This window comes from Balaenoptera borealis (genome assembly GCF_965194805.1).
Source record: "Balaenoptera borealis genome assembly, chromosome: 20".
NCBI lineage: Eukaryota > Metazoa > Chordata > Mammalia > Artiodactyla > Balaenopteridae > Balaenoptera > Balaenoptera borealis.
The window spans coordinates 58,112,424-58,131,386 of record NC_138879.1 but is presented as its reverse complement, the minus strand read 5'-3'; the positions used below and the strand labels follow the sequence as shown (position 1 = coordinate 58,131,386).

The window sequence follows — 18,963 nt, the reverse complement described above, 5'->3', positions numbered from 1 at the left end:
GTAAGTCCCAGTTTGAGTCTGAAGGTCTGAGAACCAGGAACACCGATGTCTGAGGGCAGCAGAATGTGGATATCCCAACCCAAGCAAGAGCAAGTTTGCCCTTCTTCCGCCTTTTTGTTCTATTCAAGCCCTTAATGGATTGGATGATGCCAATTGCACCATCTTCCTTCCTCAGTCTACTGATTCAGATGCTAATCTCTTTGCAAACACCCACACAGATACTCCCAGAGATAGTATTTTATCAACTCTGTGGGTCTCCCTAAGCCCAGTCAAGTTGACACATAAAATCAACCATCACATTTTGTAAGAGCAAGACGATTCAGTTCTGAAGGTGCAATGGTAGTGATTCTCTTTCCTAACTGCTGGGCAAAAGTGGGTTCCTGAGCAGTTTTCTGGTCAGGATGTTGGAGAGCATGGGGGCAGTGGGTGTTTAGATGGGGGGAATTATCAGGGAAAACACAAGAAACAAGGGTAAGCCTTGTCTTTTCCACTGATAAGAGTTTCTTGTGATTTAGAGTCAAACTTCTCTTCCTGGAGTAGAGAGGGAGACACACTTTCCAACAGAGAGTTCCCTTATAAATGTAAATTTCCCTTACAAGAGAGTAACTTCTACTCTGTTTTCAGAGCTGCTTTTGTGTCTGCTGTTTCTTAAAAACGATCAGCTCCAAATAACCCTTATGTCAAAGAGGCATAATTTGGGGTGGCGTATTCTGTTCCCCTTCAGCTGCATAGAGGAGCTTCTGGATAACTCCTGATAGGTCTGTAGAGATGTAGTGAGTACCACCTCGGCTGTCTCTCTTCTACACTCCACACTCACCTCCTCTTAGCCACTGTCTGGCCACACTGTGGGATGTGGCATGTAGCAGTGTGTGTGGTTCCTCTGGGGTCGGGGGGCAGGTCTCTGGCTGCCCCCTGGCTCTGCCCTCAATGCCTTTTACTCACACTGCTTATTGGGATATTTCATCCACATTTCCCACCTCTCCCCTCAGGTTTCATCCCAGGAGGGAAGGAGACCAAAAGCACTGGCATCTCACATCTTTGCCCCCCTCACGGTGGTCCCCATCTCTGCTCCTTCCAAGGACTTTCTTTACCTCTCCATGGGGGGGTCTATGACACCTTCTTGAGCTGGCATTTACCCAACCCCAATTACTAGGCCACATGGCAAAATGAATGCAGGGAAATGCAGTGTATAATGGGATGAGGGAACTTAAATTCCGAGTCTTCTCTCGATTATATTTGCTTTACGGGTATAGGATACAACGGAGCTCCAGTCTCATCTGAGCCCCTCTATTCCGAGGGCTTCTGAGCCAAAGTAGAAATGGAAAATATGGTACCTACCAAAGAGAGAGGGGTAGGGAGATGGGGCTGCATGAACACTGCCAAAGCCATTAGAACTGGTGATCGTGATTATGATAGCCTTTGAGTTTATCGACACAGCAGCAATAAACAGCTGGTCACTTGGGACACAAAACATAGTTTCATGCTGGGGACAATGCCTGTTTTATCTACTTCTATATCCCCAGCACCTGTGGGCGGCAATAGTAGCAGTAAGTGTGTGGAATGAAGGATGCATGAGGCCAACGTGCAGAGAGAGAGAGAGAGAGAGAGCAGGACAGACACAGAAATGAGTGAAATAACCAAACAGCTGTAACAGCACAGATGGGAAGGGAACCCTCCAGCATGGGGGTGGGGGGAGGAAATACATCGCACCACCCAACCACTTCCCCTGAAGATAATCAACAGACTTCTGAAGAATTCCGATAACGATCCAGTCAAGGGAATCCTAAGCACCCTGGATTTTTACCAGTTTTGCTTTTATTTCCCCTTCTTTTATGACCTTTTTCCCCCCGCTGGCCAACAGATTGCAGACTTAAGATAACAATATTTCACTTAAGATAAAACACCAGTTTTCAATACATCCAAGTGATGGAGATGTTCTATTAAAAAATCACGCTCAGCAAAGCCTAGAGGGTTGAGACAACATGTATCCCACCTCTTTTCAGTAGACTGAAGTCATACATCCCACATCCTGATTTCAGCAATTAAAATGACACATTAATCATCTTCCTTCTTTTTGTTCTTATTTCATGTTACCCCAACTCCTCCCCAATCCTCTGGCGGATGCTGCCGGGACCATCTGAAGCAGGCCCACATGAATCCACTATGTTCCCACTAAGCTGTGTGAAACGCATCCATGGACCACATGAAACACCTCACAGTTTCCATGTGTCCCAGCGCAGCGAACACCAGGCGGCCCCGCCTTAGCATCTTGAAGTGGACCCTTGTCTTCAGCGCTCCCAGTACTTGCTTTTGTTCCCCATCTGTCTCTCTTCTCCCTACTTAGGTAAGCCCCCACGTGACCAAGCTCTACCTCATGCTTTGCAAATTGGCAGTTCTCAACCCTGAGATCTCAAGCAACTTTGTACTATTTTGGCAAGGTAACCAGACTTTGTCTTCCAAGCGTGGCGGTTAGAAGGGGCATCTAGGAATTAGAAGCAACTGATTTTGTCATGATGCCATTCATCGTTTGCCAAAACAGTATCAATTATTCTCTGGCTTCAAGTAACCAAACACCAGAAGAAATGTTGCTTGAACAATAGGACTCCAGAGCCGATGGGGGTCTCATGGGTATGGCACCCCACGTTGCTTTCTCTGTGATTCCCTTGGTCTTCTCTCTTGGTCATCCACTTGTGGTCCCAAGGTAATGTGTCAGCTCCAAATTCAGAGTCGTCATAGAGCAATGTTCAAAGTGGGGATGGGGGAGAGGGCTTCTCCGTAAGCAAGTCTCTCTCTCATTTATCAGAGCAAAAAATCTTTCTCATAACCAAAGCTCCCTCCTTTTCCTAGCAGATTTTCCTATCAGGTCCCAGAGGTCACAAATGGATCATAAATCCACACCCCAGCCACAAGGGAGCTTGGGGATGTGAGACTCAGACATTGTCTTCTGTAGTGGGAAGAAAGCTCCGTATTAGCCATGTCTTTTACTATCTGTATTCTGATGCTTTGACACCTGGGGTCTTACTGACCCTGGAAGCACTGCCTGTCCCAGGGTTAGCCAACAACTAGAGAGAGTAAACGGCTCACGCACTTTTCAGATGCAAACCAACCAATCCAGGACCCACCCACCGACCACCTCCTTTACAGGGATCTCATATTCAGGCTACTATTCCTCTACGCTGATCATCCCAGGGCCAGCTACCGGACAACTAAGGACAGCCCCTATGCCCCAGAGCCCATCGAAACTATTCAAACTAGCCAGTCCAAAATCTGCTTACCCTGCCTCGGCAGTTCCTTCCCATAGAAACCACAATCAAGGCTCATGCCGACAGCCCCTCCTTCTCCCTCTGACTCCTGACCAGCTTTGGTGCATCGCCGCCGTGTGGCCCTCCCTGAGGGGCCCCTCCTCTCGGAAACTGAGAGTAACAAATCCTCTTTTCAATGGCAGGGTTTTCCCGATCTGTTGGCCTTACTGAACCTCACATTTTCTATGAATACACTATATTTTAGAACAGGCTTTGCTGACATCAAACCCTTCTGCAAGAGTTTTTCTCTTCTAGGGGAAAATAATGGAAGGGAGCTTCTTTCTTTCTGTATAAAAGGATTTATCCTAATTACCTATTGCTGCACAAGAAATTACGTAAAGACTTAGTGGCTTAAAACAATGATTATTTTATTCTCTTCATGGTTTCTGCGGGTCAGGAACCTAAGCAGGATTCGGATGGACAGTCCTGGCTTCAGGTCCCTCGCGTGGCTGCTGTCAGGCGTGTCTGCAGCTGCAATAGCACAGGCTGAAGAAGCTTGGTCAGGCATTGTGTTGTGCACGTGTATTATCTCAGCTAATCTTTTGTATCCATCCTTTGAGACACATATGATTAATTAACATGATTTTACAGATGGGGACATGGATTCACATAGTTAAGTAATTCGTCAAGGTTACCTCGTTGCTAAATGGCATCATTACTCAGGATAGCAGCCTCTCTCTCTCCTCCAGTCATTCTCCATCATGTTACTTTATTCTGATGTCTTCATAGCACACACTGATGTCTGAAACAATCTTGTGCACTCATTTGCCTCGGGCTAATTTGTCTCTGTTCCCCAGTGGAATGTAAAGTCCTTGAGAGCAGGGACATGGCTCATCTCACTCACTTCTTCATTCCCAGAGTCCAGAGCAGGGGCTGGCACATTGCGTGCACTCAGCGGATAGTTGTTGAATGATGCCCAGAGCTTGGGTTTGCCCTCTGTTTTGAACAATAGCGTGATCACCCGGGTGGCACATGTTGGTCCCTCCTGCCACAAATCCAGACCCTAGAAACTGTACCACCTGCCTGAAGGCTGTCCCTCAACCTTGACTCTTCGGAAAGTCTCTCTTTCCATCCTTAAACATGTCTCCCACAGCCTAACAGTGACGGTTGGGAATTCAGAATCCACCTCTACTGTTCTCCTTATTTCTCTTTTCTTTTCCTATTTTCTTATTCTTCGTCCCACCTCCACCATGATTATCAGGCTATGGCATTACTGGTACTAACGGCCCAAGATCTCCATAAACTGAAGACTTCCTCCTTCACCCAGGACACCTGAAGCAGCCTGCTAAGCTATTTAGTGGTAGGTGATGGGCAGACAGTATAGCAGGAAATTAAGTCTCTCCTCCCCCACTGTCTTCTCTTGGAGAAAACTACCAGAAAAGGCTTAGTAGTCACACACACACACACACCACATTGTATCCCCTAAGCTTCATTGACATACGTTGTCTTATTTCCTGGATGGCCTGAGTTTCTCTGTGTAGCATTTGCTAAGTGGGAAGGAGGGTAGGGCCCATTACGTTAGATACACTGGGGAGAGGACCCCAGACATTCTGGCTTTCCCTCCTTCAAAAAACACAGGGAAGTGTGTTTTTGGGGATTCAGCATCCTTTTATGCAACAGAGTTGGAGGCTTGTGTGTGTGTCAGAAGGTGCAATGCTATAACCTTGGTAACAGCCACTTTGTCCCGACAATAAGCCTCTAATCCAACCATCATTTCCCGTGTGAGGGGGAAATGTATTTTCTTTTCTGACTTTCACTATGGGATCAGGGTTCCGGGTTCATTGTATGGCATAGTTTTCATACATTGTGTTGTCATAATAGGGCTTCAGAAATTGTCCTGAGCTTCCTTGGGGACCAGATATTTTGATGGGCGAGAAAGAGATCAGTATTCTCTGTGGGTGGTCTGAGGTGGCAGTCTCAGAGGGCGTGGTGGTCAGCCCCTGATAGCAGGGTCTTTCTGGGGACAGCTCATTGACAGAAGTGAAAGTTTGCCTGTGCTGCTCATTCTAGAGAACACCCCCTATGATGCTGCCGTTTTTATTGGGCCATTACAGCTCCCAGTTTGAGGAAGAATTCTACCCTAACTTTGTGGAGGATCCTGAATGCCAGCACTTTGCCAGACATGCTGGATATGAGAAAATAAAGCCAAAGAGAAAGTAATAGTTAAGTAACCAATTTACCAAATGCTGTACACAAAATAAAGCCTCTTCAGATGATTTCCAGGGTTCTCATTAGTTCAGTGAGAGACTGTTAAAATATGCACATTTTCTCTAACTGTAAAGCTATTTTTGGTACTTCCTAATAGAGAACTCTGCCTTAAATAAAACAAACAGGGAACTGTTACTGAAAAAATAGGATCAGGGCTGACCCTTCTTTACCTGGCATTACCTCTTTGCTGCGTCCTTGAGAATTTTCACTTCTTGGAGAAACTGGATAAAACATTGCTTCCAATTACTTTCTACAGAAGATGGAATCTTATGTGGGAAAACCTTGATGGGCTTGGGAATTCAAGACTAGTGGTGAAGTTAGTTAAATTGCTCTACATGTGTTAGGCAAGAATTTGGAATTCTGAGGGCAATTCTTTTTATTTATATTATAATTGGCTGTTATGTCCCTTAAGTCTCATTTAAGCTATAAATTATCCTTCTGTATCTTTTTATTCCCTTGCAGTTATGTGTTGAGGATACTGGGTCCTTTTCCTACAGAACTTCCCATCTTATTTTTCCTGATTGCATCCTTGTGATATGGAAGGATAACTCAAATTCCCTGTAACTTTGTAATTAGGTCTAGAGGCCGGTCAGTTTCAGGTTTGATTTCCCCCTCCACTCCCCTCCTCTCCGCATAGGAGGTGGTGTATACTTTCATCAGGAGGTAGGTAATGTCTTGTCCCTCTTTTGGCGATGTTAGCAGCCATGATAATCATTATCTAGATCAAGTGTTGGCAAACCCAAGAGGCAAATCTGGTCCACTGCCTGTATTTGCAGGTAAAGTTTTATTGGAACACCCACTGGTTTATGTATTGTCTTTGGTTGCTATTGCTCTGTAACAGCAGAGTTGAATAGTTGTGACAGAGACCCTATGCCCCACAAAACCTGAAATATTTACTTTCTGTTTCTTTACCGAAAATATTTGCCGACCCCTGATCTAGATCCATTAATTTATTGGGGGGGGGTTGGTGACATTCAAAATTTATCATTCATTTCTCACTTAGTAGCTACAATACTTCTGTTTTTTAAAAAGTCCCTTTGTAACTGTTGGGTATGACAGACTGTATAGGAAAGATAGTATACATATTTGATTCTTTCCTTTTTTTACTTTTAAAAAATAATGAGGTCGTTTCGTAGCATTCTCTAAAGGTGACTGGTAGGGCTAATGTTTATTCGTTTTGTCTTGTTTGAGAATTGTTACAAACTCATGAATTTAAACATATTTGATGTGTTTTAGGTCATCCTAATTATGATTACTCTTTTTGATATTCAAGTTCTCTTCTTTTTAGCCATTGGGAGCCTAGACCATAGACTGGGTCCTTGTGATACAGCCTTAGTAGTCTTGGGTAATTTTCTTGCTTTCTGGAATGACAACTATTCCTGACTCGTATTTTTCCTGCCTCAGTCCTGAAATTAGCCATTTCTCTAAGAATCATTTAGTGGAAATGCTATTCAGAGACCTCAACCTGGGTGCTCATTGCTGTGGGTTGGTCATTGTTTCTAGGCCTTTCCAGAGGACAGAGGTAGAAAATATGTATTCTTTAAGTAAAAATACATCATGAGTTCAGAAGCATACTTCCAATTTAGACTCAAAACGACAGGGTTTTTACTTAACCTTGTCAATCTTACATTTATATATCCTTCCAACCACACTGATACTGTCAATTCTCAATGACACCAACACAACCATACATTTGATGTATTCCACGCTATGGCAGCCCCAGCCTGGCAGTACTAACTTTACCACCAATTGACTGATTCCTAAAAAGTTTTTTTTTTTTTTCCAGTTCTTTTAGTCCTTGGGCTATCTAACACAAAATTTCACAAATTACTATCTGTCAAACTCACTTAGAATAGTTTCTCACTGAGTGGTTCTGCCACTAATTGTATACAGAGTGAGGCTCATTTATTTCATTTTACTCTTGATATCTAGGGAATGCTTTTCAATTTAGTTTTGTCCTATAATTATGTAAAATATTTACTTTATTCTAGAGTCACGTCTGAAACACCAGATATATTCAAATAAATCTTACCTCTTCCACCCTGTTCTCTCCCTCTCCCACAGGTAATCATTAAAAAAAAATTTTTTTGTGTGGTTTGTCTTTCTATTGTTCTTTTTTAAAAAAATAAGCAAATGTCTTTTTTTTAAAGAAAAAGATAAACTGTAGAATAATATACACATGTTTCTCTTTTTAAATTTCTTTCACTTAACAATATTCCTTTGAGATTATATCATAGCAGTGTATATGAATGGTCTCCGAGGTCCAACTGGGGAGGAATATGGAGGGGAGAGGGCAGAGGTCAGGGGACAGAAAAGGGCCAAAAAGACGGAAGAAGAATATAGTCAATAACGTAACCATTCCCATGACCACCATGCTTTTGGTAAAATATTAAACTTGAGAAAACGTTTTTTAACCGGCTTTGCTTCTCCCCTCACCCCTCCCTCCCTTTCCTCTTCCTCCCCTTATTCTCCACCCCACCCTCCCCTCCTTTTCTTTCTTTCTCTCTCTCTCTGTCTCATAAAGAAAATGAGGCTAAATTCTGGGTCTGGAGGTGAGGAGTGAAACAGAGAATGTGTCCGGAGCTAAAAGCCAAGAGGACCATAAGTATGGAAGTCCCTGGGAATTAGAAGAACTAGGAAGCATTGTAGGCTTTTGTAGACCACAGGATTTTCAGCATTCCTAGACAAACACACCTTCTCTCTGCAGGATAAGGGGTATGTATCCATATATACTGCTATGATGTAATCTCAAAGGAATATTGTTAAGTGAAAGGGGCATCCAATGTATGGGTCAGACCAATAAATTCTCCATATGTCGCTGTATCTTTCTCCCCTGTATAAAAACACCAGCAAGGCTTGCTTGACTCCCGCCCCTCGCCCCCGCCACCCCATGTCTGCTCTGTGGATGAGGGTCAGCGGCTTCTTGTGGTTATGCTGGGTAAGACTTTGACACTGGCGTATAAGTAGTCAAACAGACTAAGATCAATGAATGAATCACAGCATCAAAGCAGTGACAGAGCCCCCAAGGCATAACCAAACCTCAGTTAACCTCAGCCCGAACACTCTAACATTGTTCCAAGACCTAATTGTTCTTTGAAAAAAAGCCAAGAATGTGGGCAGAGTGGCAGTAACTTGGTACTTATATTGGTTTCCCACAAAGTAGATATTCCAAGTCAATGACTTGGTCAAGTAACCAATTTTGAGTGTGATTTCCCTTAGAATGCCAAAATAGCTTGCGTTGTTAGTTGACGGCCCTATTCCTCTCTTCTCTAACTGAGCAGTGACATAGACTTGAAAGCCAGTGAGTAGGAAAGACCTTCCCAGCCCTCAGACTTCTCAGACAGAGACGAGGATTCCTTCTCAGTTGGTGTGTGGTTTTTTCCCAACCAATGCAAATACCTTGTTCCATCATGGATTCTCCAATTCTCCAACACCAGCTGGGTAGCCTACAGTTCAATTCAATTCACTGAGTTAGTGCAGACCCCACAAGTTCGGCGGGGGGCGGTCCCACAAGACTGCCCCTACTTCAGCTGCCAGCCACAAAAGTGGTCCCCAGGCTACCTGCACTTCTGTCCAGCCAACTATAAATCAGGGGTTCCTACAAATCCCCCCCAGGTTCGACAATTTGCTGGGATGGCTTGTAGACTCAGAAAAGTGCTTTACTTACATTAACCAGTTCATTCTAAAGGATGCAACTCAAGAACAGCCCGATGGAAGAGATGCAAAAGGTGAATTATAGGGAGGGACATGGTGCCCTCTCTGGGCACGTCATTGTGCCAGCACTTTGACGTGTTCACCAACCTGGAAGCTCCCCTAAACCTTGTCTTTCTGAGTTTTTTTATGGGGGTTTCATCACATAGGCATGATTGATTAAGTCACTGGTTATCGGTGATTGAATTCGATCTCCAGCCGTCTCCCCTCCCTGGAGGTAGGTATGAAGTGATAGTTCTAATCCTTTAATGATGTGGTTGGTTCCTCTAGTGACCAGCACCCATTCTGAAGCCATCTAGGAGCCCACCTTGACTCGCCTCATTAGCATAAATTCAGGTGTGGTCCAAAGGGGCTTTTTATCAATTGCAAAAGATGCTCTTATTCCTTAGGAAATCACAAGGGTTTCTGTGTCAGGAATCAGGGATAAAGACCGAATATATATATATATTTTATACTACAGCTGGTAAATCCTCATGACCAATGTGCCAGGGAGACAGGATGAGACAGAATGTAGCTTGAATATGGGTTCTGAATCTTGGTATTTCTGGCTTAAAGTCTACCATTTTGGAGGAATCAAGAGCTCACTAATTCAGATCCACCGAAGCATCTAAGTTCACAAGGGCATGGAATTTGGTGTCAGGTGGAAGATTGGGAAGCAGCAGGGCAAGTGCCAGAGCTAGGAGATGTGGGGTGTGAGAGAGCTCAGAGCGGCCAGGAGGGTGAGAACCTACACCTGCAGGGTAAGGACTCCTCCTCGGGCTCCTGAAAATCCATCCGCAGCGACTAGGGCCCCAGGAGTGAGATCCAGGCATCATAAGGGAACAGTCTTTAGGGACTGGGACACTCCTTGACTGATAAATAAGATCAGGAAAGAAAAGGGAGGGGGGAGTCATCACCCCTGTAAGCTTCAGAGCTGAATTCTGAGCCTGGTGGTTTTGGCTTGTGTCCCTGTGAATAGCAGGTGGGTGGCTGGTTTTCCTAACACTGGAAATTTGGCCGTTTTTGGAAATTTAATCTTCCATGATTAAACATATTTCATAACAGGCCACCTTTCCCTTACTGCTAAGTGGTTTCAGGTACTAAAATATTGAAGAAATATTGTTGGTTTTCCTGACCACTGATGGATCTTAAATTTTCAACCTGCTGCATGAAAATGTAAAGTGTTAAATATTAACTAAATTGGGCTATTTTTGACTTTCTGTTCTGCTTACACTTTCTCTTCCTAAAGCACTTTGCCTGCCTTTTGGCCCTTTACGAGAAACTTTTTGTACAGAGAGAGGCCAAGTCAGTACCTGGAGGCAAGACCAAAACACTTATGCAACTTGACTGATCCAAATAAAAATATTGGAACTACAGAACCACCGTGAGGCTTTCATACAAACCATGATCCTTCACAGTAGAATTTTTAACCTATAGTCTTTTTATTTTGATAAAAAGAAAAGAGTAATTTGAGATTATTTTTTCAATGAAAATACTCATAGAGTTTACTCACAAAGTAGAGGATTCCCAGAAAACGAATTGATGAAGATTTCTAATTCTGCTGTTATTAGCAGTACTTTGCCTTAAATGGCTGTGATAGCTTGTGTTGTTGGCTTAAAACCCTGATCTATTCAGCTAAACCGAGTGGGGCACCGATTCCATACGCAGTGAGTAGACGGGCATCTCCTGACCCCAGTCTTCTTGGTTGTCACTCAGAAAATGCTCAAACACTGGATTGGTGGGAAGTCAGGATGATGTCTAAATAACATATGGCTCTAGTTTTTTTTAAGAGCCACACAGACAAATAACAGATAGTAATTAGGAGGAAAATGGGTATCGGAGAACTAAAAAAAGATCAGACATTCCAGTATCATGGAGAATGAGCAGTGATTGATCATCATTCTGAAATATGATTTTAAGTTAGATTTTCAGCTTTGATGTTAACAAGCACCTTTCTATAAAGTACCCATGGCTAAGATGGTAAGAAAGTTGCACCGGCTGCACCAGCTTGCAGCCCAGAAAGGAATTCTGCTGCAAAGACTTCTTTCTTTCTTTCCTTTCTGCTGCAAAGGTTTAGGGCTACAAACATGCCATTGAAGGCATAAGACAAATTCAGAAAGCGAACTTTTTTTGTCCCTATTTTTGCAATGGAGCCCACAGCATACATTTCAAAGCTCCCCATAGGTATGTTTGGACTGTCTGCCATGTTGGAGTGCGTCAATGTCAGCACTTAGAGATTATCCTGCCAGCAATTCTCAGCCTTCCCTGGGCATCTAAATTTAAAAAGTACTGATATCCAGGCTGTACTCCAGAAATTCTACTTCAATGGGTCTAGGGTGGGCCCAGCATTTCTATTTAAAAAAAAAACGAACTTGGTGATTCTACTGTATAGTCAAGATTGAGAATTATTTTATCTTCTTCCTTTTCAAGATGAGGACCATGAAGCTCAGAAAAATTATTAAACACTTTTCCAAAGTCATGCAGCTGAAAAGTGGGGGGACTGAGATTCCACCCCAGGTATTTCAAACTTCATTTTCTCCCCCTTTTTTCCCAATATACACACCGTACAGCCTCTGTGTGGCTAAGTTGGAGCCTAGATCCCAGAGCCCCCCAAATTCCTGATCCCTGGTTTTCCAGCCACCCATATCCACGTCCACTCTTTCCGAAACTCTTGACATGATGAAGTGAGAGTTATCAAAATCCCCCTCCCACTTAGGTGCTGGATATGTTGTCCCAGAGACTATGAAGCTCGTTTTCTTTAATTTAGACTTTAAGCAAAAGTAAAGATGATCGAAATTCATAGTCAGCACTCAGATACTCATTTTCTATAAGATTCCATAACCAAGCTTCCAGAAAGATCTGAGAGTATTAGGGACTTGGTTTTCACGTGAATAAGTCAAAAAGAGGTCACGAGCTGAACGAGATGATTTGGATCCAACAGACCCATCTCCTTTGTCTACCTTCTTTGGGAATCTTCTCATGTACAAAGGATTATGAAGAAAGGCCTTTTTTTCATGTCTTCTTAGAGAAAATATCTTTCATTCCCAAATCAACCTTAAAAATAGTGATGGTTATAATGTGCTGGAAATGCTTAATCATTACCGGGAGCTTACCAGCAAGCATGTCACGTGTTAGTTTATGAAATTGCACAGCAATCCCATGAGGTAGGTATTTTTCTCATCCGTAACTTTTCAGCTGATGAAACTGAAGCTCAGAGAAGTTAAATAATTTGCCCAAGGTCACACAGCTAACAAGCGGTGGACCTGGAGTTTATTGGCACCACAAGCCCTACTTTGAGTTGTTTGCACAAGAAAGCGCTGATGTGGTCCCCATGGTACTGGTCTTCCTCTGCTGTGCCCTTCAGCCTGTGCACAGGGGGCACGGGCTCTACAAAGAACTTTCTCCTAGACAATATTTGTTCTTCTCTGTTTGCAAAGGAAAAGATTTCTCTCTACATCAACGGTCTTCAGAAAATAGCCTGCCAAATATTTCCACACGGAGTGATCAGACCTACCCAGGTACATGCCTCTGAAATGGGTCAGCTTTCTGCTGATCTTTCATCAGAGATCGCTGGGAAGGTGGGATCTTCCTCTCAGTGCATCTGAAGACCCTGCTGAGGGTCCTTAGGGCTAATGAACGACACTTGCAGGCACAGAATTGGGTTTCACCTGGAAAGACTTGGCTTCTAGAAACTTCGTGTCTTCTTTGGGACTAACCCATACAAATCAGAAAACTTACAGGTCTTAGTGATGGTGCCTTAAAATATATTGCTTTAAGAAATTATAAAAAATAACTCAATTTTATTGAGAAAAACCTGGAAAAATAGGGAAATATTTTTAAAAACCACCCATGATTAATATTTTGAAACCCAGCCTTAAAGAGTTTTTTCTATTTGTACGTATTTTTCTCTTGTAAAAGGAAGATCAGACTATACGTGCAGTTTAGTAAATGACATCTTTTTGTAGTTTTATTGTCAAATGTATCATAAGCAAAAGAGTGTAGAACACATTTTTATGTTGAAAGCAAAAACCCATGGAACTCCCCCCCCCCCAGGAAAGAAGTCAAACACTGCTCATATCTTATGATCCCATGGCCTCCTCCATCAGCTCATTCTTCTCCATGACCCCAACCCCTGCCCCCAGAGGTACCCAGGATGATCCTGACTTTTGTAATAATCATTTTCTTGTTCTTTGTCACCTATGACAACACCTTCAAACAATATACTTCCATTTGCCTATTTAAAAAAAAAAATGTTTATAAATGGGATCATGCTGTCCTGCCAACCAGACCAGCAACTAAGATCCGTTCTCAATAGAACCCAGTTGAGGAAGTGGTAAAAGGCTTAGAGGTCAAAGTCGCTGCAGGACCTGGCTAACAGTTATTGGCGGGAACTGGGAGATACACCTGGTAGTAAATCTTGAGAGTGTTGGATTAAGAGAGGAAGAATATAAAGCTAAATAAGGGAGAGTTTGCACTGGGGGAAAATATTAATACACTGCCTGGATAACTCTTGCAAGCTTGGAAAAAGTGATGGCTCTCGTGAAATAAAATAGTTTGCCATCGTAGACTATGCAGGAAGTGATCAAAGGCTCCGAGAAGTAGCACGTTAGAGTGACACCATAAGACCAAAAATACACTGGCTGACTCTTACACTACTCAGAAGGCCAAGCCATTTCCTGAGGTGTATCACCTATTCTCTTGGGATGCACTAGTCTGAGGGCACCAGCGTGGTTGTGGAGCCCAGTGGAGCTCTGGAGACAAGAGCAGGTGATGCTGTTCCAGACCCAGGATCCCTGGTAGCCATGGAGATGACAGGGTCCCAGAATAGCAGACAGCAGGAGCTAGCTATGAACCATCAGGAAAACTTGGACACGATCAGCAAAAAGGTAGCAAGATCAGAATATCGGTCCAGGAGATAGTTTGGAGATCATGGTGCTCCTAAGGAAATGAGGGATGGGAGAGATAAAGGTATGCAATAAATATCATCAAAAGACATCAAGAATGGATGAACAGAAGACCTGTGTCAGTTACTCCAAAGGAAAGCTGAAGGACAGGCCAGACGCTCCCAAGCAAAGCCCGTCCAGCATCATGGTAAATGTATATGGTATTGGTTCAGTTCTTTCTTAAAGGGATCATTGGCCATTTACTCAGGTAATAGCACCTGGGGAAAAGGGACTATCCACACCATTGAGGGCTGTTAGATACAGGACTCAAGTTGACACTGATACCCAGGTACCCAGAGCACCATCCTGACCCCCAATAGAATAAAAGAGAGTCACGTAATAAATCAAATACTGATCCAGGTCCATCTCACAGTATTCACTGGATCCAGATACACCCAGGGGTCATTTTCCCAGTTCCTGAATATATAATGGAAATGGGCATATTAAGCTGTTGGCAAAACCCTTACATTGGTTCCTTGTCCTATAAACTCAGTTATTATGGTTAGAAAGCCAAATAGAAGCCCTTGAAACTCCCCCACCCTGGCCAAAATAGTCAATGTAAAACAGTTTTCACATCTTTGGGGGAAAGGGCAGATTTGTGTCACCCTCAAAGATTTAAAGTTTGCAGGGCTGGTGGTCCTACACAAACCAAAAGAATCATGGAAAATAACAGTGTATTACTGCAAACTTTACCAAATAGTACAACCAATTGCAGCTGCCGTATTTGAAAGTGGTACCTTTATTAGGGACTCTGGTAAGTGGCATGGAGCTATTGATCTGGTAAATGCCCATCAAATAGGAGGACAGAAGCAATTTGCATTCATATGGGATGAATAGCAGTGGACATTCATGCTCTTGCCCCAGAGATATGTTAATTCTCTTTCTCTCTGTCGCTATATTATTGAAAGGATCTGGGCCATCTGGGCATTCTGTAAAAGACACATTAGCCCATCTTGCTAACATCACGTAAGCTGGACGGATGAGAAAGAAGCAGTAAGACACATACATGCACCTTAGAAGGAGGGAAGTAAACCCTACAAAGATTTAGAGGCCTGATACATCACTTCAATATCCAGGGGTTCTGTGTTCTGGGGAAACTGGGTCGTCTTTCCAAAGTAAAGGGCATATTATTGCTCCGTGCACCTCCTACTACTAAGAAAGCAGACAGGGCTTAGCTGAAGGTTTACTAAAACCTCTTCGGGTTTTAGACACAGCATACCGCACCCTTGGGAATACTGCTCTGACCCATTTATTTAGTAGTGTGAAGGCTGACAGTTCTAAGAGGTGCCAGAGCACGATAGGGGTCCAAAGCAGATTCAGGCTGCAGTGTAAACAGCCCTGCCCCTTGGAATATCTTGTGTCTCTAGCAAGCCCCAATAGTAAACTAATAGGGTTTTCTCTGAATTGTGTTCTTTTGCAAAGCCAGACCATCTGCAACTAGACACCATTAAAACCACATGCACACACACAACAACTGATCTGCTACTGACCCCTGATAGAGACAGAACATCTATCCACGGGACCTCGGATTGGCCATGGAGCCAGAACTGCACATAATAAACGGGATGCTGTCAGACCCAACCAACTCATAAGGTTCGGAAGGTTATTGCAAGATAGAAGTGGTACTTTCTGCGTTGAGGTGGGGCAGGTTCAAACAGCACAGGTGGCCCAGGTTCCAGAACCCCGTCACCTTCCTCTATTATACTGATGCCTCTCCCTCACCTTTGGCCTCATGGATCATTCTCTAAGTCTAGCTGGCAGAGCAGGAAAACTCCTGTTCTTAATATACGAAGGAGGTCAGCTCAGTAGGTTTGAACTGAAGTTCTGCACTAAAGCCCCCTTGGGGTGGCCCTGGAAAACAGAAATGAGAAGAAATCCTCCCAGCGGACAGAGCTTCAGGTGGCTCTCGTGGCTGTCCGCTCTGTGTGGAGAGATCATTGGCCTGTGGTTGGACTATATATGGACGCATGGTCAATGGCAAAGACCTTAGCTGGATCGGTCAATGCCTGGAAGAAGCAAGACTGGAGGAGGAGACCAGGAGATCTGGGGAAGAGACATGAGGTTGGATGTATGTGATTGGGCACCAAGTGTAATGCTTTTGTGTTATTTTATTCTACTACTAAACATCCACGGAAGAGGCACTAAACGCTCAGCTGGCTGTGTTGACTCAGCCAGTTAATGACAGGCAACCCCTGCCCTCGGCCACTCGGTTGCTTAGATCCTGAGCTCAGGAATGGGGTTGCCATGACAGCCGAAACGGAAGCTGCCCACGGAATCCAGAACCTTGGCTCGTGGTCACCGAGATCGAGACTTGCCAGGTTGTGTAATAGGGGCGGGGCGGGCGCGCGGCTGTTATCGCGAGACCTTTTAGCGCGAGACCTTTTAGCGCGAGACCTGGAGCGCGGCGGAGAAAGGTGGAGCTCCGCCCATGGTCGGTCTTGGAGGGGTTCTCGCGGTGGAGGTTGCGGTGAGAGGTGTCTTGAGGTCTTCTCGCCGGGGCCTCCAGGCCCTCCGGCCTTGGAGCGGGCGGGTGAGCTGGGCCCCCCCCCCGGGCACAGGCTGGCGACTGTGTCCTGCCAGAGCTCCAGAGCCCTCCCATGGCCGCCCACGGGCCAGGCCTAGGCTTGAAGCAGCGGTGAACCTCTCCCCATCCCGGCCTCGGCGACCTGCCGGTGGCGGCAGTCACCCTGGGTCTCGGTGCACAGACCGCCCCCCCGCCACTCCGGTCCCGTTTGGGTGGCCTGAGGAGCCTGCGGGCCGGCTGGGTCCTGGGGGCCAGACTCCCTCGGTAATGACGGCTGGGTACCGTCTGGGGACCTGGCCTGAGGGCGCCAGCAGCTGAGAGCTGCCTCTTCAGCCGTGCCTGGGCGCTGGCGGGAGGACCCAGTCAGGGTGACCGGCCCGCGCAGGGACCCCGTCCTCTTAGCCGGGGCCTGGACCTCGGAGAGTGAAAGTTGTGCCTTGGGACCTTGCCCTTTCTTGTCAGAACAGAGACTAGCATTTGTTTGGTGGAGATTTAGAAGAACATTGTGACCTGGCCATGACCTGACCTCCAGAACAAAGGATCTGCCGCAAGGAAATTTGCAGCAACTAACCACGTCCCTCCCTCACCTTTCCTAGAAAAGGGCTTTGCTGAAATATTTCGGAGAGTTTGGGGTTTTAAAGGCATGAGCCACCCCCTCCTTGCAGCGCCCCGCAATAAACCTTTCTCTGCTCGAAACTCCGACAGTTTGGTATTGTTTGGCCTCACTGTGCGTTGGGCGCATGGACCTGCGTTCGGTAACAGTCGGACTTCTACTGCTGAACATCCAATCTGCCAGTAGAAGAGACCAAAGCTGAGTAAGTCTATGACACCATCCCATCAATAAGGCCAGCCAGCTGCTATTGACTGTTCATTTGCCCTGGACCCCTTCTACTTTGGAAAAGACAATTCATCTTCACTAGGATTGACATTGGGTAACAGTTTGCCTTTTCTGTCTGCATCATTACTCAGCCAGCACCGTTCCTCCCAAGGCTCACAGAGGGCTTGATCTTCCAACATGCAATCTTGCATAGCATCTTGTCAGTCCAAGCGTGGGCAGAGGGAGCATGGCAGTGGGCACATGAACAGGGAATCCACTGGTCTTACCATGTACTCTACCATCCAGAAGCTGCCAGCTTGATAGGACAGTGGAATGGCCTCTTCAAAGTGCTGCTGAGGCATCTCTTTTGAGATGACACCCTCTAAGGATGAGGCGTTTCCTTTGGTGCTGGGTCGCCAGTCGACAGACCACATGGGTCCAAGAACAAGCAGTGGAAGTTGGAGTACCTCCTACAACTGTTATTCCCAGTGACCTTGAAGAATCTGTGCTTCCTGCTTCTGAGTCTGCGAGTCTCCGGGTCGTGGTTCCTGAAAGACTGGTGCTTCCGTCAGAGGACACAGTAAGTCCCACTAAGCTTAAAGCTACCGCTGCCATATGGCCACTGGGGGCTCTTTGTGCCAGTAGATCAGCAGCCAGAGAAGAAAGTTACGCATGAGAGGGGTGTAGCCTGATCATCAAGAGGAGGTAGAATTCCTGCTAAATAAGGCAGTCATGGGGGTGATCGTTGGGGTTCCTCTTGGTACCCCCAGCCCGGTTATACCTGTAGATGGGAGGCGTGAAGAGGCAGATCAGATCAGTTAAAGCCTTGAGATCAATTACAGCTGCAGGGGTGTAATTCATGCTGTTCTTGTAAGTTTCCCCAGAAACTGTGACCAATCAGGATCCTGGAGAAGCTGTATCCAGACGGAGAGAACTTAGAATCAGAAGCACATAGAGCTAGTGGTGGAAGGGGTGGGTGGACTGTAGTGGTCGCTATTGGTGCCCGACCCAGATTCCCTTTACTGCTCTGTGGGCTCGTTCATCAGCAGCTGTCAGTGCCTGTGGCTGGCGGTTCACACCTGTGCCTCCCCCACCTTCCTCCCCTTCTTGCTCCCATGTAGCTGCTACCCGTAATGTGATTGCCACTTCGGTGGGGACCACTGTCCTCCACTGTTGACCCTTCCTTAGGGTTTGGAAAGGGACCTAGCTCTCCTTGGCCTCTCTGAGCACAGCCACACCAGGCTGTGACTGTCACCCAAACTTCAGTTTATGTCTGGGAAAATGTCCTTTCTCATCCCCTGGAAGTCGTCTTGTTTTCCAGACCCCAAGGAATTCCAACTCTGTCTTCAACATGTTCTCATAAAGTGTGGTATAGTCAGCCCCATAGGGACACTATTCACCCAGGTGGCCCAGCGTCAACTTCGGTTCAACTACTGTGAGGTCACAGCACAGTGATTCTCAACCAGGAGTGGTTTTGCC

At 45.3% G+C, this 18,963-nt stretch overlaps 1 long non-coding RNA gene across 1 annotated transcript in view; it reads left to right on the top strand.

Moving 5' to 3' along the window:
- The first annotated feature begins 4,700 nt into the window (after positions 1-4,700).
- Positions 4,701-18,963, top strand: part of LOC309618901 — a 170,087-nt gene continuing 155,824 nt past the window's right edge. The window contains exon 1 of the long non-coding RNA XR_014238673.1: positions 4,701-18,064. This is a non-coding gene — a long non-coding RNA (uncharacterized lncRNA). The remainder of the gene's footprint in view (positions 18,065-18,963) is intronic.